The sequence below is a fragment of the Myotis myotis genome, unplaced genomic scaffold (genome assembly GCF_014108235.1).
Source record: "Myotis myotis isolate mMyoMyo1 unplaced genomic scaffold, mMyoMyo1.p scaffold_m19_p_15, whole genome shotgun sequence".
Taxonomy (NCBI): domain Eukaryota; kingdom Metazoa; phylum Chordata; class Mammalia; order Chiroptera; family Vespertilionidae; genus Myotis; species Myotis myotis.
In genome coordinates, this window is record NW_023416319.1 from 11627688 (window position 1) to 11645962 (window position 18275).

Consider the following 18275-nt stretch of genomic DNA (forward strand, 5'->3'; position numbering starts at 1 on the left):
CTGCTCTAGAGGATAGTGTAGTCACAAACTGGAAGGAGCCTGGGTTCTGAATCACCACATGGAAAAGAGCTGTCTTCAGACTGTTAGAAAGCAACAACATAACAAATCATATTGTTTTTGAGCGATTATTAAATTTTATGTACTTGTTACCACACCCTCGCCTACTTAATACAAGAAGCAATACGGTCTCTCTCTGTGTCTGCTTAACCCTGTCTCACTCTGAAGACTGGATTTCATTGTTCCTTGGTATGGAACCCAGATGGTAGCTGGAACTTCCCTTTTCCTTGAGGTCTAGGTGAAAATGGAATGAACTCTCAATTCCTTGTCCTATGGGTATCCAAAACTTTTTCCAAGTCATTACTAAATTCCCCATGGAGCTTCTGTTCTTATGGATTCCTTTCATTCTTGAGTTATTTAGCTCAAATGGTCTCTGTTCTGGTTCACAGTGACGAGACATAAAATTCATACCTTTTTCTGATTTACACACACACACATACACACACACACACACCTCTCACTCACACAAATTATGTACAAGCGTAAGAGGTTGTCCTGAGAATTGGTTGTGGCATTAGAAATTAGAAGCCCTGCCTGTGAGTTCTTGTTCTGCACCCTCCTGCCTATGTAACTTGGGCAAGTTACTGGAATCCTCTGTCTCCATTTTCTCCTCTGTAAAATGAAGGAGGTATTATCATCCTCTTAGGCTGTTGTGAAGTGTAAAATAGCAGACGTGGGAACACCCGTATATCTTAAGCCCTCTACAAACATTTAGTACATCTGAGTACAAGGAAGTTGCATTTTACACGAGGGTTGCACTTTCTAAGACCTCATGTAAATGAAAAGCAAACAAATCTTATGACTCAAGACTCCTCCTGGGAAAGGATGGCAGCCACTTATGTTGAACAGCTGGCGAGAGAATAAGCAGAGTCTCCAACTCACTGGGCTCTCAGGTTAAAAAGTTTGCAATTTTGAGCACATTTTAAAAGTATTTGTATTTTCTTTTTCTTTTTTTTTTTTTAATATATTTTATTGATTTTTTACAGAGAGGAAGGGAGAGAGATAGAAAGTTAGAAACATCGATCAGCTGCCTCCTACACATCTCCCACTGGGGATGTGCCTGCAACCCAGGGACATGCCCTTGACCGGAATCGAACCTGGGACCTCCCAGTCCACAGGCTGACGCTCTATCCACTGAGCCAAACCAGTTTCGGCAAGTATTTGTATTTTCAAAAATGAGTCTTTATTATTACTTTTACATGACCAACTTTTAAATATACTCCAATCAAATTTGCTTAAAATGCACTGAATTCCATGACTGGAGAGAGAAGAAAATGAAAAGTGCACGTTGTGATGCAGAATGGATGCTTTATGTTCCCGCATTGCATTAGCCTCTGGATTTGCTCAGCATTCACTCTGGAACTTTTAAAATGTCATAACAGTGGACTTTCAAAATAGTATGCTCGTGCACCCCCACCCCAAGCATGTAATATTGTCAGGATGTTTTATCTGGTGCCATATATCTTGCACATGACAAGTCCATTTCTCCAGACAAACTATCACACACGTCCACACCATCTATAAATTTGGAATCCTGACATCTACCTATGCTGTTACCCTCTGACATTTGGATCGGCCTGAGCTGGGCATAATTGGGGGTGATGTTTGTAAGGAATGAAGGGGGATGTCACTCTTTTCTTCCTGATGGGTCCCCTCTGGGGAAAGTAATGTCAGGAAGAGGCAAGGCTTAACCCTGCTAGAGAAAGCCCCAGATGCTCACCCCAGGGCACCAGGAGATTAAACAGGCCTGATCTGTAAGCATCCCCACTCCAGGGGTGATAACAAGGTCATTCTGTACTTAGGTTTGGCTTATAATAATACATCTGGCATCAATAGAGTTTCTTTCTTTCCAAAGTGCTTTCCTACTTATGATCTCATTGGCCCTCCTGGGAGGAGGAAAGGGAGCTGGTTAGGATGAGCAAACCTGAGTTCCTCCTGCTGTGGGGCTGGGCAAATTGCTTCACCTTTCTCAGATTCAGTGTCTCCATTTGTAAAATGGTATCATAATTGCTGGAGGGAGCTTAGGTGGCATCTGTGCAAGTGTGCCTGTGAGTTGAGTGGGGAAGTGCTTTGAGAAATCCACAAAGATATAGACAGAAATGTGCTGTGATGATAAAAGTCATGTACACAGTCTGGAAGGAACCTAAGAAATAAATCTAAGAATTACCACAGTAAAGAGGTTTTCACCCTTTATCTTGTGAAGAGTCACAGATGAAATGTAGCCGAGACCAGGAGACACTATTTCAGGAGGCTCAGATTTTTGGTCTCTCACTTCAAGAGACACCTAAACTGTAGGTTGAATGCCATTACTGGTGTTGGCTCTTTCTTCACGCCCTGCTCTCACACTCAAGAAAGCATAGCAGAATGCAAAGGAGAGCGATGTTACTCTAAGGCAGCGGTTCTCAACCTGTGGGTCGCGACCCCTTTGGGGGTTGAACGGCCCTTTCACAGGGGTTGCCTAAGACCATCGGAAAACACATATATAATTACATATTGTTTTTGTGATTAATCACTACGCTTTCATTATGTTCAATTTGTAACAATGAAAATACATCCTGCATATCAGATATTTACATTACAATTCATAACACTAGCAAAATTACAGTTATGAAGTAGCAACAAAAATAATTTTATGGTTGGGGGTCACCACAACATGAGGAACTGTTTTAAAGGGTCGCGGCATTAGGAAGGTTGAGAACCACTGCTCTAAGGTAACCTTGATTTCACGAAATTTATTTTTGTTCAATCTAGTTTTAAAAAGTTGCCAACTCAGGATTCTTACATGTGACAAAACCCTGACCCAAAGTGACATCAGCAAAAGGTCAAATTTATTGACTTGTAAGGAAAAGTTATCCAGTGCTTTCTTAATGAGATGTGTGTAGTTTAACTGGATCAAGGCTTTACATTGCCTGGAGGCCAAAGCATAATTAATGCATCCTTAGGGGTCAGTTCAATTCAACCAATAGTTATTGAGGATTTATTACTAGCTGTATCTCTCACTGTGCTTTTGGTTACAAGTAATAGAAAACCCAGTTCCAACAGTCTTACTAGTAAAATATAAAAGGAATTTCTCGACAAGCCCAGTGGTAAGGTGGCCTTCAGGGGAAGCTTGATCTAGAAGTTCACCAAAGAGCCAGTTTCTCCTCTCTTTCTTCTGACTTCCAGGCTATCTGTTTCACTAGCTGCCTTAAGATAACAGGATGACTGCCAGAATGCTCTGAGAGCTTCCTGCTTTCTTAGTTACATCCATCAGAGAAAAGCAGTTGTCCATGGAGTTTATAGAGCGAGGCATATTTTCCCCCAGAGAATATCTCTGCACATCTCACTAATTCAAATTGGGTAATTTGTGGCCAGAAGGATGGGATATGCTGGTAAACAAGAAACTAGGCCTGGCACCATCTTCCCCAGATGCCCTCAGGCTGGGGATGGGGAGGGGCGAGGGCCAGGGGTCTTGTCTGAATGAAAACCCGTGTCCTGTCAACAGAAAGGGGATAATTATAAAAATGCATCTCATTCAGTGCTGGCTTTCTATTAATGAATAGAATGGTATTGAATATTTGTAAATACAATGAGAGAATCAAATATCAAGGAGAGAAGATAATTGAAATTTTGGATATGTTGAGTTTCAAGTGCCTGCAAAATATTTGGGCAATACTGTTGAGTAGAAAGTTACAACTAAGGACCCAGTGCTCAGAAAACCAGATTTGGGCTGGAGTTATAGGTATGATAGTTAGGAGATGTGACAATGGAGGCAAGTCGGTTTACGCAGTGGTTCTCAACCTTCTGGCCCTTTAAATACACTTCCTCATGTTGTGACCCAACCATAAAATTATTTTCGTTGCTACTTCATAACTGTAATGTTGCTACTGTTATGAATCGTCATGTAAATATCTGATATGCAGGATGGTCTTTGGCGACCCCTGTGAAAGGGTCATTCGACCGCCAAAGGGGTCGCGACCCACAGGTTGAGAACCGCTGGTTAGGGAACGCACCCAGAGTCAGTGCAGGGTGAGTGAGAAGGAGTCCTGACACCGCAAAAGCGGGGAGAGGAAGGAGGACCCAGGGAACTGGAGAAAGCGAGGGGAACAGCCTATTAAGAAGGCCTAGGGGAGGAACAGTTCATGAAGGAGGGAGGGGTCATCTCTGAGGCTAAAGTAATGTCTGTTTAGGACAAGTCAGGCCTCAGCAGTCTGTTCAGTTTGGCATCTGGGAGGTCATTGGTGGCCCCTGCACAGGGATGTGATGGGTTGGGGAGAGTCAGTGAGTAAACAGGGGAAATGAGTCATGGAGGAAGTGACAGGGGACCTCACCTTGCAGAGCCTGTCCCTGAAGGTCAAGGGAAGAGAGGGCAGAATTTGGAGGAGAGAGAGAGAGGGAGAGAGAGAGAGAGAGAGAGAGCGAGCTTTTTTCCTGACAGGGCCAGAAAGAGATTAAATACATTTTGTATTAGGTCATTTAACCTATTGATGGTCCTCTCTCTGGACAGGGAGGGCAGGTGTGGGCACAGGAGGTGAGGGTGGGAGTCTACTACAGATGGTGGACCAGAGCATATAGACCCAAATACTTCCTTCTAGACTAGGTAAGAACCCCATCTGTAAAGTGCTCAGGTATTCAGGTACCTTCCTGCTCTCCACCCCCTCCTGCCCCAGGCCAGCCCAGGGGCATCTTCCAGCAGTAGCTTGGGCATCCTGGGTACTAATGGGTATCTCTCCTCCTCTCCACCTCCCACCTCATCCTAAAGGAAGGTATGGGGGCCCCTTCAAACTCCATACAAGAAGCTCCCAGAATGCCTAATGTGTAGACTACTTGCTCCAACATCCAGGTTCCCCCGAATCCTTTCCCTTTCACTCATGTCTTCATCTTACAGCTCAACCTTCATCTGTTGTTTCTGTTTCAAAAACCCTGTTTGACCTGTGGGAGTGTCTGTGCCTTGGGAGATCCGATGAACATGCTTTATTAGGCTTTAACCCCTTCGTGTCTTTCATCTTCCTGTCTCAATGGACTCACAGCCCCTTCTCCTTTCCTTCTATTGCTGACAGTGTCCCTGCTGACTGCCTGTCCCCGTGGAAAGCAACCTAGATTTAAGAGCCAGAAGATAAGCTGTGGTGACTGGCCTGTGCCAAGGTGCCCCCAGCCTACCAGCTCCTCTTAAGCCTCTGCTGATCAGTCAGCACTTCAGAGAGAAAATCTCAATGAGGGTGTTTCTTTCTTGCTTTTTTTTTCCAGTTCTCAGCAGAGGATATCTTCCCATTGATTTTTAGAAAGAGTGGGAGGTGGAGAGAGAGACACATGGATGATTGAGCCCTGATCAGGGCCCCGGGCCAGGGAGGAGCCTGCAACTGAGGTACATGCCCTGACCAGAATCGAACCCAGGACCTTTCAGTCCCTAGGCCGAAGCCCTATCCGCTTAGCCAAACCAGATAGGGCTCAATGAGGGTGTTTCTGAAGCTTGGAGAAGGGAAGGCAGAGTCCAGGGCGTCACAGCAGTGCAACAGAGAATGCCTCTAATTAGCACCCAGGGCCACTCCTGCTCCTTCCAGCCTGCTGCTTTGTAATCACCCCTGAACTCTGCCCTACACCTGGGTGTTTACAAATCGAAAACCACTTCTGAGTGCAAGAAGAGGATTCCAGGAAATGCAGGAGGCCTCAGAGGGGTGGAAGTACTTGGGTGGGACTAAAGCTGCCTTCATCTGGGCGTGCTATGGGTTGGCTTCTTTATCAGGGGAGCTATTAGCTTCCCCCCACTCCCACCCCACCCCCAATCACACTTCACCAGCACCTCCCTTCCATATTGGAGCATCAGCTACTTCAGCTTCCAAGTGCTCCAGGCCTTGCAGTCTGCCTCTGCCTGTTCTGAGCAACAATTGATTTCAGCAGGAGTCCAACCTGTCCTGTGCGTACACTGTGTACCAATAATGGGCCACATAGTAGATTTTTCCTACCTTTACCTCCCTTCTTATGCTAACAGCCCAGCTCCAAACACGAGACTTCTCTAAGTGAAATATTGAGGACCAATCACATTTGTATTCAGTTCCTGGAGAAATAAAAATCAAGGCAATACAGGGTGTCAGCATAGCCTAGAGCTGTGCTATCCAATATGGTAGCTACTATGCCACATGTGGCTATTTGAATATAAAGTAAAAGTAAATAAAATTTAAAACTCATTTTACCAGCCATTCTAGCCATAGTAGGTGCTCTGCAGGCACATGTGGCTAGTGGCCATCATACTGAGCAGTGAAAAATTATTATTTTTGCCCTAGCCGGTTTGGCTCATTGGATTGAGCAGTGGCGTGCAGACTGAAGGGTCCTGGGTTCGATTCCGATCAAGGGCACGTGCCTGGGTTGCAGGCTCCAGCCACAGTGGGGGCCAGGAGGCGTGCAGGAGGCAGCCGATCAATTATTCTTTCTCATTGATGTTTCTATCTCTCCCTTTCCCTTTCCTCTCTGAAATCAATAAAAATATATTTAAAAAAACAAAATTATTTTCACGTTGCAGAGAGACTTCTATTGGGCAGTGCTGGCCTAGAAGAAGAGAGGCCGGCTTCAGAGAATAGGTATGGCTCTGGCAGAATTAGATAGCAGAGGAGGGACGGGTCTTCCAGGTGGGAGACACTGACACTGTGCAGAGGCTGGAATGAACCTGGCACGCTGGCTGGGGCCACACCCAGGGGCAGAGGGTTGGCTCGAGCAGACTATTTCTTTTGAGGAGCTGTGAAAACCATCATCACCTGATGGGAACAGGCACAGGGAATGAAAGGGAGAAGCCCATCTCTTCTCAGGTCCCAACCCCTTATCCTGTCCTTCACACTCATTTCCTGGTGAGGAGGAGGGATTTCCGACTGGACCTCAGGCTCTTGATTTCAGTGGGTGGCTGCTCGGCATCCCAAGTCCGGTTACCTGCTCTATTTCAAAACACTGCTGGGGGGTGGACTGGGATGGGACTCTGGACCTGTGACCTCCCTCTTTTTCCAATCCGGATCTCTGGCAAGCGGACCTCTAACCCTCCTTGGCTGAGTGGAGAATGGGGAAGAGCCCGGAAGTCAGGCCCACCTGAGTTCAAGTACTGGCTCACTAGCCAAGTGCCCTTAGGCAAGCAATTTAACTCCAAGCCTCAGTTTGCCCATCTGCAAAATAGGGGTGATGATAGCGCTGAGCTCACAGGGCAGTTATAAGGGCTCCATGGGCAATGCTTGCAAAGGGCTTGGCCTAGTTCATAGAAAAACAAGTGTTTCCTATTCTTGATATTACTCTACTGAAGCTGTTTGCAGAGTCATTGTAGTTACTGTTACTGCTTCCCCTTAATTAAAATTTTCATCTAATTAATCAACTTTGCCTTCATGATTTATATTCTTTGTGTCTTAAGAAATTTCTTCCTACACCAAAATCTTAAAGATAGTCTCCAGTATTTTCTTCTAAAAAGATCTTTAAATAAAATCTTAATTGACATATAATATACTTACAGGAAAGTGCATAAGTTATAAGGGTGCAGCTCCATGAATTTTGATTGGGTAACCACTAACCTAACTTGCAATGTGACAGATAGGTTTCTCCTGTTATTGAACTTGATAAAGGAGGATTCAAACAGCATGTACTCTTAGGTGTCTGGCCTTGTTTGTGAGAGTCATTCATGTTGTGCATTTGTTCATTCTCATGGCTTTATACTATTCAATGATATGGATATACCACAATATATCTATTCTCCTGTTCATGGACATTTGGGTAGTTTCTGATTTGGGGCTACAATGAACAGTGCTGCAGTTGTATGTGCCTTTTGGTGAACATATGTATGTGTGCATGTTGCGTGTGCAGACCTAGGACAGGAATATCTTTGCCAGCAAGAACAGGTCTCGAAGCACATCCAGGCCTCTATATTATAGATAACGGGATTGTGGCTCAGTGGGGATTGTGGTTGGACTCCCTGGGGTCAAACCACAGCTCAGCACTAAGCAGATCCAGGTCTCCTAAGAGCCAGGACCCCTTCTTTCAGTTTGTTCTGCTACTTCTCGGAGAAATCATGTGGATCCCATTTCCTTTAAGCTCCATGACCCCCTTCCCCCACCCCTCACTCCTAACCTTGGAGTACAGCTTTCCAGGAAAGCTGCAGCCCCTTAGGCCATTTATTACATGCAAAGGTCCTGAGGCACAAAGGAAGAATGAGGAAGAGGGTTGGACACAGCCTTGCCCAGCAGGGCACCTTAAGGTTTTTAGGTTTTTAAAGCCTGTTTTCAGTTGACAGGTCTTAAGAATTGCTCATCATGGCATACCACAAAATCATTAGCGATTTTGAATCTATTACTTTAAAAAAATGTTACTTAACACCCACATGATTCCAGTTCCACCTAACTTCAAAGAAAGGAAGAGAGAGACCTGGTTGGCAATAAGTTCATACAATAGAAATTTCTGTTTTGTTTTCCTCTCTCTGCATTTAGAAGCAGTTCTTCCTTTGCTCTTACCTCCTCCAGCCTCTCCGCGGCTTCTTTGTGCCAAAGAGCTGGGGAGAGCCATCGGGACAGGCTGTTTGTACAGCTGTGCTGAACTCCAACCCCAGAGCCTTCCATCCCACTCCTCAGACACTCGGGCAACTCTGGGGAGGAGGGAAAGGATGTAAATCACGCCCTCCCATGTGGGCTCCCAGCTCATTTGTCTCTGAGCCTCACCCAGGGGCCTCTTAAGTTCTGGCTGCTAAGTAGTGAGCCCAAGCTGCCAGGCAAGGTGACGCTTCAGCATAACAGCGAGGTCTCCCCCATGGGCAGACCTACCCTGGTGTCTACAGGTGTGCCTTGCTTGTCACAATGCGGGCATTGACAAAAGCCTAGACTGATGGGACCACACACTGGTCAAGGCCACCACCTCATCTTAGGAAGGAGGAAACTGCTTTTCTCATAAGTTTAGTGAGCTCCATGCTCTCCGAGGACTCCTCCGGTTTTGACAGTCCTGATTTTATGAAGATGCATAGCTATCCGATGTTAAAAATGCACTGTGGAAGTTCACCAGTATTAATTAACACTTGTTGGGTCCTTTCTAGGCTCTAGACACAGTGGGAAGTGCTTTTCTTGCATTCTTTTTTTTCTCACATATTTTCTGAATTCAGAGAGGAAGGGAGAGGGAGAGATAGAAACATCAATGATGAGAGAGAATCATTGTTTGGCTGCCTCCTGCACGCCCCCTATTGGGGATCCATCCTGCAACCTGGGCATGCACCCTTGACCTGAATCAAACCCCGGGAACCCTTCAGTCTGTATCCACTGAGCCAAACCAGGTAGGGCTTGCGTCTTTTTTGTTTAGTCTTCAGAATAGCCTTTCCAGTCAGGTAGCCTTTTCCCCAATCACCAATTAGCAATTGATTAGAAGAGCTCGGTGTGCTGCACAGCAGAGCAAACTAGATGGCACTTTCTGGAAACAAGCCCAGGTCTTCGCACCAGAGGAGGCGAGGGGCCGCTGCTCAGGAGGCTGCGTGCTGTTCCCGGACTCTCTGTGGGGACTTGTGCTCTGAGGCAAACACACTGTCTTTATTTCTCTTTGAAATCTGTAGACGCCTCACAGCACCTGCTGCTAATTTTGTGAACTTAGGCCAAAAGGAGGCCCCACGGCTTCCTCCTCACTCTACTCGCAGCACTGTGGCGTTCCTGTTTGATCACCTCCCCGGCCCACCTCACATCCTTCAAGCCTGCAAAGATCTCAGGTGCCTACCAGTATTTGTCTGTCTGTCTTGTGACTGTCATTTTCTCTTTTAAACAGGGCCACGTAGAGTGGTAGTACTCCTGCAGACAACAAATGCACCAACACCTCTTCTATTTCTCTATGACCTGAATTGAGTCCTATTCATATACTTCCAAGAACCAGGCAGGTAGCAGGATGGGCCAGGCCCACTGGGTGGGCACTGGGCGGTACTGCTCAACCCCAGCCTGTTGGTTGGAAAGTTTAATCAGGAACCACAGGCCCAATATTAATAGAGTTTTGGAGGTGAAATCACTTCATTTTTATGAGTTGGTAACTGTAAAAAACATCTTAAAATACCATGTAGAATAAGCCTCGGGTACCCAATTCACCACCTTTGGTGAAGGTTTTCACCTGAGTGGGTGTTATGGTAGGTGTTATGCCAGGGATCACCTAATTCTTTGCTTGGTGTGTGTATGGATGCAGCCTTTGCCCTGGAACTTGTAAGTGCTCCAGTGTTGGCTAAGCTGGGTTTGCACAGGGGACTGAGAGACCAGGTTGAACTGACAAAGTGATGGAATCAGAAGACCTGGGTTTCAGTCTGATTCTGTAGCAAACCAGCTATGTGGTCTTGCCCATGAGAATCTCTCTCTTGGCTTGAGCATCCTCATTTATAAAGTGAAAACGCTGGTGAAGGGATCCTTAGGGTTCTTCCAGTTTCAAACTTCCATAAATCTATGGCTTTACTTTATGTGGTTGAATTACTGTCTTTTGCTTGTATCCAAGATATCCAGACGAGGTGATTAGAGACCCAGGCTTATGGTTTCTATGGAAACAAACCTGATTTACTAGAGCAGCGGTTCTCAACCTGTGGGTTTCGACCCCTTAGGCGGTCGAACGACCTTTTCACAGGGGTCGCCTAAGACCATCCTGCATATCAGATATTTACATGACGATTCATAACAGTAGCAACATGACAGTTATGAAGTAGCAATGAAAATAATTTTATGGTTGGGTCACAACATGAGAAACTGTATTTAAAGGGCCAGAAGGTTGAGAACCACTGTACTAGAGTAAATGGGACCTTTGGAGTATACTTTTTTCCCAATGCTTCCTTAAAATAGAGGCCAAGTAAGGGTTCACTCTGAAATGAAGTGCCACCTCACTTCTCCAGTGGAAAACATCATTAGGAATTTCATTTGGAATCTGGGGAGAGTTAATGGAGGAAGAAGAACAAATATACTGATTAAAAAATGGTAAGAACAGACAAGGCTGTGCAGAAATTGGAACTCTTGTTCACTGCTGGTGGGTATCTAAAATAATACAGCCATTTTAGGAACAGTCTGGCAGTTCCTCAAAGTATTAAAAATAAAGTTACCATATGACTGAGCAATTCCACTCCTAGGTATATGTTCAAGAGAAATGAAAACATATTCCTACCAAAAAAAGAAATCATACATGAATGTTCATAGCAGCATTACTTTGCTTAAAATTTTATTTATTTATTTATTTATTTACTGGTAAAAAATTAAAAAGTATATATTTAGGGTATGCACTGTGATGTTTTGACATTGTGAAATGATTACCATAATCAAATTAACATATCCATCACCTCCTAAAGTTACTTTTTTGTGTGGTGGGGACACAAGTTTCAAGTATTACATTATTAGCTATATTCACCCTGATGCACATTAGGTCTCCAGAACTTACTCAACTTACAACTGGAAGTTTGTACTCTGATAAAAATCTCCTCTTTTCCCCTTACCCCCAGCCTCTGGTAACCAGCATTCTACTTTGTTATTATGATTTGACTTTTTAAAAATTTTATTGAGTCCACATGTAGTCCTAACTGGTTTGGCTCAGTGGATAGAGCATCGGCCTGCGGACTGAAAGGTCCCAGGTTCGATTCCGGTCAAGGGCATGTACCTTGGTTGCGGGCACATCCCCAGTAGGAGGTGTGCAGGAGGCAGCTGATTGATGTTTCTCTCTCATCAATGTTTCTAACTCTCTATCCCTCTCCCTTCCTCTCTGTAAAAAATCAATAAAGTATATGAAAAAAATAAAAAAAAGAGTCCACATGTAAGTGAAATCATGTAATAATTTTCTTTCTGTGTCTGGCTTACTTCACTTAGCATAATGTCCTTGAGGTTCACCCATGTTGTCTGAAATGGGAGGACTTTCTCTTCTTTTTGTCAGGCTGACTGATAGTCCATTGTATATGTACCACACTTCCTTTATCCATTCATCCATCGATAGGCACTTAGGTTGTAATAAACATGCGCGTGCAGACAGTTTCTCAAGATGGTGATTTTATTTCCTTTGGGTATACACCCAGAAGTGGGATTGTTGGATCATATGGTAGTTGTATTTTTAATTTTTGAAGAGCCTCCATATTATTTTTCAAAATGTACCAATTTATATTCCCAACAAGGGTGCAAAAGGGTTTCTTTTTCTCCACATCTTTGCCAATACTTATTATCTTTTCTTTTTTTTAGCCATTATTAGCATGGTTTTAATATCCATCTTAACAGGTGTGAGGTGATATCTCATTATAGTCTTGTTTTGCACTTCCCTGATGATTAGCAATATAGAGTACCTTTTCTTATACCTGTTGGCATATGTATGTTTTCTTTGGAAAAATCTCTATACAAGTGTTTTGCCCATTTTGTAATTGGATTATTATTATTAATTATTTTGCTATTAAATTGTTTTTCTTTAATATACCCCAAATGTCCACTTTAATAGGTAAATAAAATTTGGCATATCCATACAATGTAATATTATTCTTCAATCAAAAGGAATGAAGTGGTGATACATGCTACAACATAGATGAACCTTGAAAACATTGTGTTAAATGAAAGAAGCCAGACGCAAAATTGACATAGTAAATGTCATTTTATTTATATAAAATGCTCAGAAGAGGTAACTCTAGAGAAACAGAAAACAGATTAGTGGTTGCCGAGGGCTGAAAATGGTGGGGGAAATGGGGAGTGAAGCTAAAAGATATGAGGTTACTTTTCAGGGTGAGGAAGATGTTCTGAAATTAGATAGTAGTGATGATTGTATAACTCTCGGTGAGTATACTAATAACCATTTACTTGTACACTTTAAATGGGTGAGTTGTATAGTATGTGAATTATATCTCAATAAAGCTGTTTAAAAAAAGAACAAGTAAGAAAAAGAATATTTACACCTGGCCAGCGTGGCTCAGTTGGTTGAGCATTGTTCTGTGTACTGAAACACGGCTGGTTCAGTTCCTGGTAGGGGCACGTATCTGGGTTGTGGATTTGATCCTCAGTTACAGAAGGCAACCAATTGATGTTTCTCTCTTTCTCTCTCTCTCTCTAAGCATGTCCTCAGGTGAGGATTAAAAAAAAGAATAAAACTATTTAAATAAAGAGATAGATGAATGAAAAGTTAAGAAACAGGTGAAAATAATGTTATGTGACAAGGTTCAGTTACTAATGAGTCTTTTTAGAGATCCTCATTTTATTCTGAGCAGGTTAGTAGGCAAATTATAATTAGAAAAAAGGATGATTAACAATCACAAATTGTGATTTTCATTCTTGGCTATGTTCTAAGCATGAAATAGTTTTTCTGATTTTTTTTTGTAGTGTTTCATAGCTCAGGCAGCCTGTTACTCTGTTTTTTTGTTGTTTTTTTAAAACTCCATTTGTTTGAGTTTGGCTGGTTTGCGTTAGTAACAAGGATGCATTATGGCAAGGAACACTCATGACATCAGTACCAACAAGGCTGCCAAAATTCTGGAGGCCTTGCCATGCCCCAGTGAGTTACCCCATGCGTTGCAAAATACAAATGGCAAAACAGGAAGAGTGGAGGACTTGATAGTTCATGGTGCTAAGTTTGGGGGATTCTGTGTCAACAACCAATGTTTCTCTCTCTTTCTTCCTCTCTCTAAATGCCAAAGGTGAAAAGATCTTGGCAAGAAGTAGTTGATGTAACTCAATGGCAAGGACAATTTCAGTGGAGTTGAAATCCAGGCCATGCTTTGTCAAATTCTCTAAGAGGAGGAGTCACACCTGGGATGTCTACAAGAGCCTGACAGGTAAAGTATAAGTGCCTACATGGTCAGATGGAGGGCTCCCTGTCCCATTTCAAGGGGGTAGCCCCTGCTCTGTTCATATTGCTTGTTGCTGCACAGAAGGCAGGGTTTCCAACAGAAGCTGAGGATATGGATTTTTAAAATAGCAACCTTTCTTTTTAAATGTTGCTACTTAATTAGAATAAAAAATGCAGAATGGGAACCCTGGCCAGTGTGTCTCATATGGTTGGAGCATTGTCCTGCACAGCAAGGGTGGTGGGTTTGACTCCCAGTCAGGGCACATGCCTGGGTTGTGGGTTTGATCCTTGATCGGAGTGCATGCGGGAGGCAGCCAATCTCTCTCTCTCTCTCTCTCTCTCTCTCTCTCTCTCTCTCTCTCTCTCAAAAAAAAAATCAATAAAATTTTTAAAAAATGCAGAATGGGAGATAATGTTTATAAATCACATATCTTGATGAGGGACTTTCATCTAGAAGAGTTAAAGAATACTTACAACTCAATAATACAGATTTTTAATATAGGCAAGGAATCTGAATAGACATTTCTCTAATGAAGACATATACATAGCCAATGAGCACATAAAATGAAGCTCAATGTCATTAGTTATCAGGGAAATGCAAATCAAACCCACTGTGAGGTACCATTTTTTTAAAAAAAATATATTTTATTGATTTTTTACAGAGAGGAAGGGAGAGAGATAGAGAGAGTTAGAAACATCGATGAGAGAGAAACATCGATCAGCCGCCTCCTGCACATCTCCTATTGGGGATGTGCCCACAACCCAGGTACATGCCCTTGACCAGAATTGAACCTGGGACCCTTCAGTCCGCAGGCCGATGCTCTATCCACTGAGCCAAACCGGTTTCGACGTGAGGTACCATTTTTATATCCACCAGGGGGGCTAGAATCAAATAGATAAGTGTTGGTGAGGCTATGGAGAAACTGGAACCCTCATACGTGCTGGTGGGAATGTGAAATGGTGTAGCCCTTTGGAAAAACACTTCAGCGGCTGCTTGAAAGGTTAAACATAGAGTGACCATATGACTCCACATTTCCATGTGTAGATATATGCTCAAGAGAAATGAAAACATGTTTACGCAGAAACTTGTACTTGAATGTTCACAGCAGCATTATTCACAATATTCAAAAAGTGGAAACAATTGAAATGTCCATCAAGTCATGAATGGCTAAACATTATATGAATCTTATTTGGCAATAAAAAGAAATCAAGAAACCTTGAAAACAATGATAAGTGAAAGAGGCCAGTCACACAAGGCCAGTTAAAATATGATTCCATTTATATGACATGTCCAGAAGAGGCAAAGCTGTAGAGATATTAAGTTCGAGAGGGAAGAATGGAAGGAAATGGGAAGTGACTGCTAAAGCATGCAGGTTTCTTTTGGGGTGATGAAAATGTTTTAAAATTGATTGTGGTGATGGTTGCATAAGCCTGTGAATATATGAAAAACCATTGAATTGCATACTTCAAAGCAGTGATTGTCATCTCATGGCACACATAAACTAGTTTCTAAAATTCTGCAGCACACCAAAAAAATACATATTTTTTTGCCGATCTGACAAAGAAAGGTATGATTTTGATTCACTCACACCCGATGGCTATTGTGGTGTTGGCTGTTGTCATTTTTAAAATTTATTTGACAATTTAAGGGAAAAGAGGTCAGTGCCCCTGACTAAATAGAAAGGTATAGTGTGTTTTTAAAATTCTTACAGCATACTAGTTGAAAGTCGCTGCTTTAAATGGATGAATTGTATGGCATGTGAATTATATAAAGTTGTTACACACACACAAGAGAAGGAATATAGTGAGGGTCACATATAACACATATGCCAGGCTGTCAACTTCAAGTTCTCTGATTATGACTTGATCGAATGCATAGCCAGCCTGGAAGAGGCTGGTCAAAGGCCCTTTCTTAGGAAATCAGAGAAGAGGGTGGCCTGCCGGTCTGAAGTCACATGCCTATTTAGTGGCAGGGCTAGGGTCAGAACTTCTCACTTGACCTTAACCTCGAGGTCATGCTGCCTCTTTCCAAAGCCCAGCTTTTAAGGCATAGTTAGGAAGGGATTATGAGAAGTCAACATTAGGAACAGCTGGATATATACTCTCTTCCCTTCCCCACATTTTACAAAGGGCTCTCAAAGACTTCCCGAGAAAGGGATAAAATACGGTAAAAGGAATACTCCTTAAAAGAAGAGACAAACACAGTGCTGCCCTGAGCCCATTTTCCTATAGCATAGGAGGTTTCTGTGTGTTTGAGCCGCTTACTCTGTATGTTTCTGATTCATTTACACTTAGCTCATCAACATGTTGTTTATGCAAGAACCATTTGTAGTCCAAGAAACCCTCCCGGCCATTTTTTAAAATTTGAACCAGAGAAATGAACTTTGCCAAGAGTAAATGGAACTCAGATATCAAGAGGTCTGAGTTTAGTTTTCATTGAATACAAAGGGTGAGTGAATTCTGAACTGAGCCAAATGCATTCTCTCACCCTTAATTTACAGTACATTGTTCTGGCAGACTCTGCAATCCTGAAATTTGGCCTTTCTTCTCCCATTCCTTTCTAGGGTGTAACCACAAGCCTATCTTTCAGTTAACTTTATAAAAAAAATAAGGCCATGTTATAACAATTTATGAGAGCCTCACTCATCAGTGTTCTTATAACTATCAATTTTAGTAAAACAAATTGAAATGTTTGAAAAGGTTAAAACCCTCCTCTAGAGTTATAATTTTGTTTGCTAGTGTATAAGAATGTCTATTTTTCAGTCCTTTCATCTGGGGGTTTATCAAAGGGGTTCCTCCCTCTTCGATCAATGGTTAGGCCATCAACCAGTTATCAAATTGAAGGTTGGAGGACTATTGCTAGAGGTGCTCAGATTTGGAAGATATAACAGGTCCTTCATTCTATCTTCAAAGGAGAAATGATCAGAGAAATTATTAGTATTTGAGTTTCTTTTAAATAAAAAAGAAAATTAAAAAAACCTAAACCCAACCCAAAAAAGCATAGCAAAATTAAGATCACCCAGAAATCTGCCAACTTAAGAAAAGCACTGTTAATATTTTGTGGATAATTTTTCTTTTATTCTAAAACCATGTCTATATCAGAATATATATAATTATAAAATTACATATCCTATATAATAAAAGCCTAATATGCAAATTGTCCCCTCGGGCAGTCATTTGACTGGGAGTTGAACCAGGAGTTTGACTGCTTGCTGTGATGTGCGCTGACCACCAGGGGGTGGCGCAGACCATGGCGGGCATCAGTGATGTGGCGCTGGTAGTGGGCAGCAGTGAAGATGCTGCCAGCTCCAATGGGCCCCAAAGACAGTGGGACTGTGGTGGGACGGTGGGAGCAGATGAGTAGGAGGCACCAGGCCAAGGTGGGTGTGAGTGGGGGTCCGATCGCCCCACCGGTCACCCTGTAGACTGTGACCAGCAGTGGTGGCGGTGGAGGGTGGGGCTGCCACCCAGCTTCCAGGCACTGAGAGAGCTGGGCGTCGAGGGCAGCCCCTATTGATCGCCCCATAGGCAGCATGGTGGAGCAGAGGTGAGGGGGTGGCGCCAGGCCACTGCAGGGTGCCAGGCAGGGCTGCAGGGCTGCGAGGCTGGGGGCACAAGCTGGGGCCTGATCCCTGCAGGCCACCCCTAGGGACCACCCATGCATGAATTTGTGCACTGGGCCTCTAGTATAATTATAAAGTAGGGTATTACATTGGTTTATAATTACTTTTTCCATTTCTTAGTTCATAACTAATGATCAATATTTAAGAGGTTATATCTACTTCACATATAAAATTCAGTTGCACAGATGAAACAAAGTTAAAATTATTCAATGAGGAGTCTTTTTATCACAAATAGCAGAAATTCCATGCCACACTGGCTTAAACACAAAAGGAAATTTTTGGCTGACATCTGAAAAGTCCAGTGGGAGATCTAGTTTCAAGCAGGGCAGGATTCAGGGCTCAAATAATATTGTGAGATTTCTGCTTCTGTTCCTCTCTTCTCTATCTTCTGCTGCTTTGGTGCTATTCACATGTTGCATGTAGAGGCAAGAGTTTCAGAGCATCTGCATCCAGGTTCTCACCTGGCAGAGGAGAACAAGACTCTGTGCCAGCACTTACCAGGAAACTTCATTGCCCTGGTGTGAAGACCCACATCCCACGTGGTTCAGGGTTCGGGCTCTGGAGAAGGGGCTGTGTGCAAAAGACAGAGACGAGACAAGAAATAATAATTTGGAAATTGGGGGGCCAGACGGGAGCCCAAAGCAAGAAGATGGACTCCACTTGGGCTCAGGCCTTGCCATCCTTTTATTCAATTTGGGATATACCCATAGCCCTTAGGCAGGCAATTTCCAGTAATAGACAGACTATCTTATCAGTAAGGATTTACATGACTATCTGGTGGGGAAGTTGCTTCAGCTACCATTGTCTCGACTAAACAGTGGGTGCATAACTCTGACCTTTGCCAGGGCTCAAGGGTCA